The 6,937-nt window shown below is 58.5% G+C and overlaps 1 protein-coding gene across 2 annotated transcripts in view; it reads right to left on the bottom strand.

The window, feature by feature from the left end:
* RGS19 (regulator of G protein signaling 19) overlaps positions 1-6,717 on the bottom strand; it is a 21,123-nt gene extending 14,406 nt beyond the window's left edge. The window contains exons 1-2 of one of the 2 annotated variants that reach the window (XM_025201698.1): positions 6,618-6,717; positions 6,398-6,507 (exon numbers count right to left, since the gene is read on the bottom strand). The gene's annotated coding sequence lies outside the window, so the exon portion shown is untranslated. The remainder of the gene's footprint in view (positions 1-6,397; positions 6,508-6,617) is intronic. The other variant, XM_006021654.3, reaches the window with a different exon arrangement.
* Positions 6,718-6,937: the final 220 nt, after the last annotated feature.

Below are 6,937 nucleotides of genomic sequence, written 5' to 3'. Positions count from 1 at the left end.
GGCCCCCCCCCTGCCCCTAACGCAGCCGCCGGGTCTCGGGCACTGCTGCTGGCACCTCAAAACCTCTCTGGCATTGCACAGTGCAAGGAGCCCGGCCAAGCGGTGCAGCAAACATGTCAGTGAAACACAACACCCACGGCCGACTCCGAAATGCCTCCCACACATCTGTGGCCTTTTCAGAGCCAGCGCTGCGAGGAGAAGGATTTTTGGCTGGGAAAAGGGGCATTTCTGACTTCCACCTGGATAAAGCCACTTACAAAACCCCCAAACAAAACACGACATGCTTCCTTATCTGTCTCCACACCAGACCCTGCTGACAGGGGCCCCTTGTTTGGAGAAGAGGGTCTCGCAGGCAGGATGCACCGGGGGTTACACCAAATATTATGATCAAGGGCTCGGCTTGGAATTTGCTTGCACAATCCCACTCCCGCCGTAGTCACGGGCTTGCTCCCGCCTCGGTCCCGACAGCGCAAAGCCACCCCCACATCCAGGCAGCCCGGGGCACCCAGAAGGGACCTGCTGGCTGAGGGGTCAGGAACAAGCCAGGAAGCAGGAGGAGGAAGAGGAGGAGGATGGTTAGATCGCACCCTCTGAGTGCAGGGGGAAGTTTCCTTGTGTCCTTGCCACCAGAACAGAGCTGGGCTCAATCGATTAATCCTGGGTCAGTAGATGGGATGAATGAATGGGCACAGGAGCTCAAAGCAGGAGGCACCGGGGACCAAGGATGCACAAGGAGCAAAAGAAATCCCCTCCCGTTGCAAGGCATCAAGGAGAACTGTCTTGGCCACCGGGACTGGGCTGCATAACTGGCTGGCGGAGGAGCTCTTGCCTGCTTGGAAGAAGAGTTTTTCAGGGACAAAAACTTGGCTGAAAGGATGGAGGACCATGGCCAATGCATGTACCAGGCTGCTAGAGCTAGGGAGAGACTCACTTAGATGGCTCAGCCCTCAAGACCCAGCCGGTCACGAGGTGATGCCAGCCCTAGCAGGTGTGCATCCACACTCCCCAAGCTTTTATTCGAATGAAGCCCCACGATGGCAAAGGGATGCTTCGCCGCAAGAACCAAACCAAACCAAACCAAACCTTCGGCCGGTATTTTATGTCATTTTATGCATTGGGCAGGGGCAAAAAGAGGAGAGGCCCAGAGGCCAATGCTTCAGTTGCCAAACTGGTGCAACGCCCCCGCCCTCCCAGATGATCCGGATCTAGGTGTCCACCATCCAAGCTTCCCGTTCTGTCTCCCTCTGACGGCTCCTAGGATGCAGCTGCCAGCATGGCGCATTGCTAGATGCCAGCAGAAGAGGAGCTGGCTGGGTTAGCCATTTTCCTGCACTTCTGTTGTACGAGGGGAGGGCTGCAGAAGCCATGCAACCTCGCTGGAGACCTAGGCCCAGGTTCCTGCACACTGGCTTTACTCCCTCCTTACTACTAGTCGTATAACAGGAGCAACTCATGGATACAAGGTCCCATGTAGGGTGCAACCCCCTCACCCACCCAAAAGTCTTACAGGTGGAGGCGACCCAGAAAGGGTGGAGAGAGATGAAGTGACTTGCCCAAGGTCATGCAGCAGGGCAGTGGCAGAGTTGAGAATAGCAGCCTCCTTTCCAGACACCCCGGCCCTTTTCACTCATCCATGCTGCCTACGCCCTCCTGCCACCCTTCCACATAGGCTGTCCCGGGGGATTTGGAAAAGGGCTGGGCAAAGACCTGGGCTCAGTGCACCCTCCAAAAGGGCATGGAGAGTCTCTGGGTGGTATGGGGAGCCTGACCCACAAGCCAGCCTAATGACATGAGGCAAAGCCTTTCTCCTGTGCCTGCCACCACGCAGATGTTTCACAGCATCTGGACGCGAGTCTCTTCCCAGCAGCTCACACATATGGGAGCGCTGGCCCCCAGCACATTTTCCAGCAGCAAGGACCTTTGCACGTGGACGCTGGGCACCACATGCTGCACACCAGGGAGAACCCCCCCTCCCTCACTCCTCCCTCCCCCTTCACAAAGGTTGATCCCAATTTTTATTCTGTTTTTAGCAGTGATATTTATGCACTTCTCATTTAAGTGCCTGCAAGGCTCTGCTGGCCCAGTGCATCTGGCTGAGATAACAGTGGCTGTGCTCCTCTCCCCAAACGCCCCTCCTGATCTGTGTCAGCCCTGGCAGGGTGCCCGGGATGCCGTCACCCCAGGCAGCAGCAACCTCAGAGGTGCTTTTGCAGCCAGGTGACTTTGGAAAGGCATTTTGGGGGCTGGTTTGCTCATCGGGGGCTGCTTCTGCTTCCAAAAGGCATGTGTCACGGCACTGACGCCGAACAGAAAATGAGTCCGGAGCCCAGACCCAATCGCCCTCGATGCTCCAAACACGGAGACAAAGCCAAGCCCGGACAGACAGGACACGGCCTGACATAAGCCTTGCTTCATGCAAGAAGCAAGCTGCACAACAACCTCCAGACTCCGGCGCTATGCAGAAAAGTAATTATCCATCCATACAAATCCTCGCTGCCCAACAGGGCAGCAGCTGCCAGCAGGCATGCAGTGCTACAGCCTCTAATTACAGCAAACGGGGGATGAAGCGGAGGGAAGAGCATAAACACGAGGAAGCCCGGATTGCCCGGCATTTGCAACGCTCAAAGGGGCTTGCTGACCTAGGCCCGCAGCTCTGCCATCCGTGTCCTGTGGTGTCCAGGGCAAGGAGCCGGCGCTGCGGAGGGTGCAGAGAACTGGAAGCTGTTGGCAGAGGGAGAGAAGCAGGGGGAAGGAGGATGCTCACACCCCAAATGACTAAGAGCCTAGGGGTTGTAGGACCAGCCTCCGGGATAACCCGCCCCGCCAGCTAACCAAGGCTCTGTGCCATCCTGCTTGCTTCCTCCGTGGTCTTCCTGCTGCTTTGATCCACGACCCTCCAAGATATCAGCTCACAGAGAGGCATGTCCAGAGCAGCCAGGGAGCAGGTCTTTATTTAAAAGGCTGGACCCCCCCCCCACAGGCCCACGGGACGGCAGACCGGTCACACAGCCAAAGGCCGTCAAACCGCTCCTCGGAGGACGTGCCTTGTGAGAGACGCCCTGCTGAGTCAGGTCCACTGCGTCCCCCACCTTTCACAAAGGCAGAGGGTGGATGCAAAGGGGAAGAGCATTTAAACAGGGCTTCTCCGGACTGATCCCTCTGTTGCCCCTTCCCCGCTCCAGCGTCCAGCAGGAAACCCCCCGGGGCCGTCCCAGCACGCTTGACCCCTATAATCCCGACGGATGCCCAAGGTGTCACATGCAAACAGGCATCCCTCGTTGCTTGCTGCCTCTACAGCTTCCAAAGGATGGCATTTTAGACCCCAAATGCGCTCATTTATCAGGGGAAGGGAGGGCCTGCCAGCTCTGCTCTCGGCCACAGGTAAAATCTTTCCTGTGGGCTGCCAGGGCTTTCCCTGTGTCCTGAACACAGGCAAGAACCTAAAGCAGCAAATGGGCCAGCCTGTAACAAGCTAATCAGGATGGAAGCCAGGGCCAAAACCCTCTGAGAGATCCCTTCATCCCTCCATGGACCAGGGGGAGCCCCGTGGCAATAAGACGAGGCAGAGTTTGGGGGCTGACGGACACCCGAACCCTTCCTGAGCCATGATGCACGTGTTTCAGGGCGGCACCATCCTCTCTCTGCTGCTCAGAAGTGACCCTTCAAGCCAAGACGGGACACGGCGCTGGTTCACTCTCACAGAGCCCCAGTTTAAATCCTGAAGGATGCTGGCTTGCTGGGAAAGGTCTGTGTCCCAGGGCATAAAGATGGGGGGCAGACAGAGAGATGTAGGGGAGCTGGGGAGAAAAAATAGCAGCAACAAGGCATCGGGTCGCATCCTAATGGTCAGTGCATGGGGTCCAGGAGGGGCCTGGGGTGCCTTTTGCACATGGAGCTGGTGGCAACAGTGGTGGCAGCACTCCTGGCTCCAAGGGGGTGCCACCGACCTGGGCACTGCGGCTGGAGAGGAGCTGGTTCCTCACGTTGCAATTGCCCGTGCACAGTGTGCAAGAGGTTTGCGGGAGCGCTGGTGAGAGGGGCGAGGAGGGCAGGCACCGGCTGCGTCCAGAGCCCGGGGAATTCAGACCAGGAGGTTGGGCTGACAGCACACGAAGAAGGAAGTTCAGCTCGGGCAGCGACAGCGCCCTGCCTCGAGGGCCCAGCAGAGCTAGGAGGAAGAGGAGTGCGCGTGTGCACGGCTTTGAAAAGAGGAAGACTTTAACAGGGGAGATTTCCCAAGTGGAGAGAACCGAACCGCCCTTAAAGGGGCCGCTGTGCCCAAGCACAACCCGGTCAGGGAAATCGCAAGGCGTTCCCCCTCGCTGCCCACAGGGCCACCTTGCCCACACCGTGGCAGAGAGCTTGCAAGATCTAGGAAGCTGTGATTCGGAGGCTGTACCCCTCGCTCCCACGTTCAATAGCTACTGATGCCCCTTTCCTCCAAGAATTTCTCCAATCCCTGTGTGAATCTGGTTAAATGGTCAGTGCCCACATCTGATGGCAGCGAGTTGCATGCTTTAACATGCGAGAGAGAGCTTTCTTTGTCGGTTTTGTTAGCCTGGGCCAGGAACCCCAACACCTGAGGAAGGGGTGCACACGCGTGTACTTCTGCAACAGGTTTCCAGGCACGTGCTTCAGTCTTGATCCTTGGCAGGGCCACGCCAAAAAGATCCCCCAAGGCTCTGGGTGTCTGAGCCATGAGATAGCAGGACCTTAGGGGCCCTGCTGCCTTTGCAAGGTGTGCATCCGATCCTTTTGCAAAGGGGGTTTAGGATGCAGGTGAACGGCCAGGCAGGCATCCTTCTGCAAGAACAAGGGCGTTACGCAGCGAGCAAACGCTGTGACATCTGACCTTGCATCTCCGACTCGTGTGTCCTGACCAGCGCCGAGGAAGGAAACGGGGTTATCGGCACAAAAACAACAACAACTGCATTGGAATAAACTTTGGGAGCACGCAAGGCCTCGGCTCTGATCCTTCGTGACATTTAAATGCTAGAAAGACCTGGCCGCTGGGTTCTCCAAGCTAACGACTACCGGTGGGAAATGCTCTCACGTCTCTGTGAGCTGAGCTGAACAACAAACGGGGATCCCACCCTTCCACAACCCTGACGCCGAGGACTCGGCCGGACAGAAGCAAGGCAAGAGACAAAGGCCATATTAATCTCCGTTGCATCAGGAGGGAACCCGATTCTGGTACTGAGCTATTAGATCGACGGAGAGGGAAAAGCTCTGCTGAGAAGCGGGGAGTAGATTTTTATCCCCCAAGAGCAGCCGACAAAAAGGAGGAAAAGTCTCCCTTTGCACGGAGATCCACACGAGTAGGCCCCGCTCCCAACCTGGCGCCGCACGACGTCCTGTGATGTAACCCCACGCCCTGCTTGCGCCATCCGAACGGGGCTGCGGAGCTACCCTTCCCTTTACGACCCAACGATGCTTCGGCACAGCAAAACACCCGGTGACCAAGTGTCAACGCAATCGCCACTTCCCCGTCTGGTCCAGAGGAAACGATGTGGGCCCGGAATGAAATCCAAATCCAAATCCACCCCTTCCCCCTGCCCCGTTTACATGTCACATAAGCGAGCGCCTAGATCTGTACAGAAGAGCACCCAAAATGCCCCCCGGCGCTGTCTGCAGCACTCCCCGGTGCCGATTCGGGACTCCCAATGAGCAGATGTGGATTGAAGGATCACTGCGGGGCTGGGGAGGGCTGGGGGGAAGCTCCGGTGTTGGCCGCTGGCCCCAGATAGGCAGCCAGGAAGGGCAGAAAGTTTGGGGCTAACTTCATGCACGGGGCAGGGAGAGCCCAGCCCACACAGCGGGGTTTCCCTGGGGACGTTGAACCAGAACGGGGATGCACTGATGCATCGGGGGCACCGACCCTTTTGGCCCAAATAGCAAAGGGTGTTGCCTGACTTTTATCAAGGTCGGTCAGGGGGTTTCTGGGGACTGCCCCCGAGACACGACAGCCCCTCTCGTCCGGCCGGCGGGTTGCAACACCGCCGCAGACCCTACTGCCGGGCAGCCCCGTGCTAGGAGCAGGCTCTGCCCCGACAGCGCCTACTTCCTTCATCACTGCAGGCAGCAAAGCTTGAGTCTCAGCGTCTCGAGGCCCTGCTTTGCAAGGTGGCGGCAAAGCTGTTCACCAGCGGATTTCCCCTCTGCAGGGAGGGAAACCTCAGGCAGCGTGGGAGTCGGCCGCGTCCAGCGGTGGGGACGATGCAGAGACGCTGTTCTGCATCCTTTCCACCCCATCATCGGGGAGCTGCGGAGATGGCGGAAAGCCTGCCCCGCTCCCCCCTGGCACGCGCTGAGCCCAGCCTGCCGCGACCGGGCACCTCGGGCCTCGGAGGAGAAGCCACTTAGCAAAGCCGGGCTGGGGACGCGGGGCTGGTGGTACCTGGTCTGTGGGTGGAAACCTTCCGTCTAGCCATCCTGGACTCCCTTCCCGGGCAAGGTCCCCGTGCCAGCCTCTCCGCTTAAGGGAAGCATTTAAGTGATAGGGCAGGTCTGAAGAGAGAGAGAGAGAGAGAGAGAGAGAGAGAAAACTGAGCACATCCTCTCTCTCACAGGAAAGGGAGTGGCGAGGGAAGTGGCAGAAGCAAGCAAAGGGTTCAGACCTTTTTTGGGAAAGCGTTGTCAATGAGCCTGTCCCCGCTGGGCAGCCTTCCCGCACCAGGTGAGGCTAGCTGGCTGGTCCCGCTATGCACGGTAGGGACCGATGGGGTCTAGGAGATGCGGCGCCTGCCTTCCCATCACTCAGGCATGGGGGAAAACACCGTCCTCTCCTGGACACACGACTGCACCGGTTTCCCCTTCTCCCAGGACGGCTTTGGCGCCAGCTTGGCCCCCCAACCCCCTGGCAGACCGGCGAGGGTACCAAATATACCCCGCAGGATCTGCCTATCGCAGTTACTTCCCACTTCCGGCGTCGCTGCCG

This window comes from Alligator sinensis, unplaced genomic scaffold (genome assembly GCF_000455745.1).
Source record: "Alligator sinensis unplaced genomic scaffold, ASM45574v1 scaffold752_1, whole genome shotgun sequence".
Taxonomy (NCBI): Eukaryota; Metazoa; Chordata; order Crocodylia; family Alligatoridae; genus Alligator; species Alligator sinensis.
Note: the sequence above shows the minus strand (reverse complement) of the source record. Positions and strands in the feature narration are given on the sequence as shown.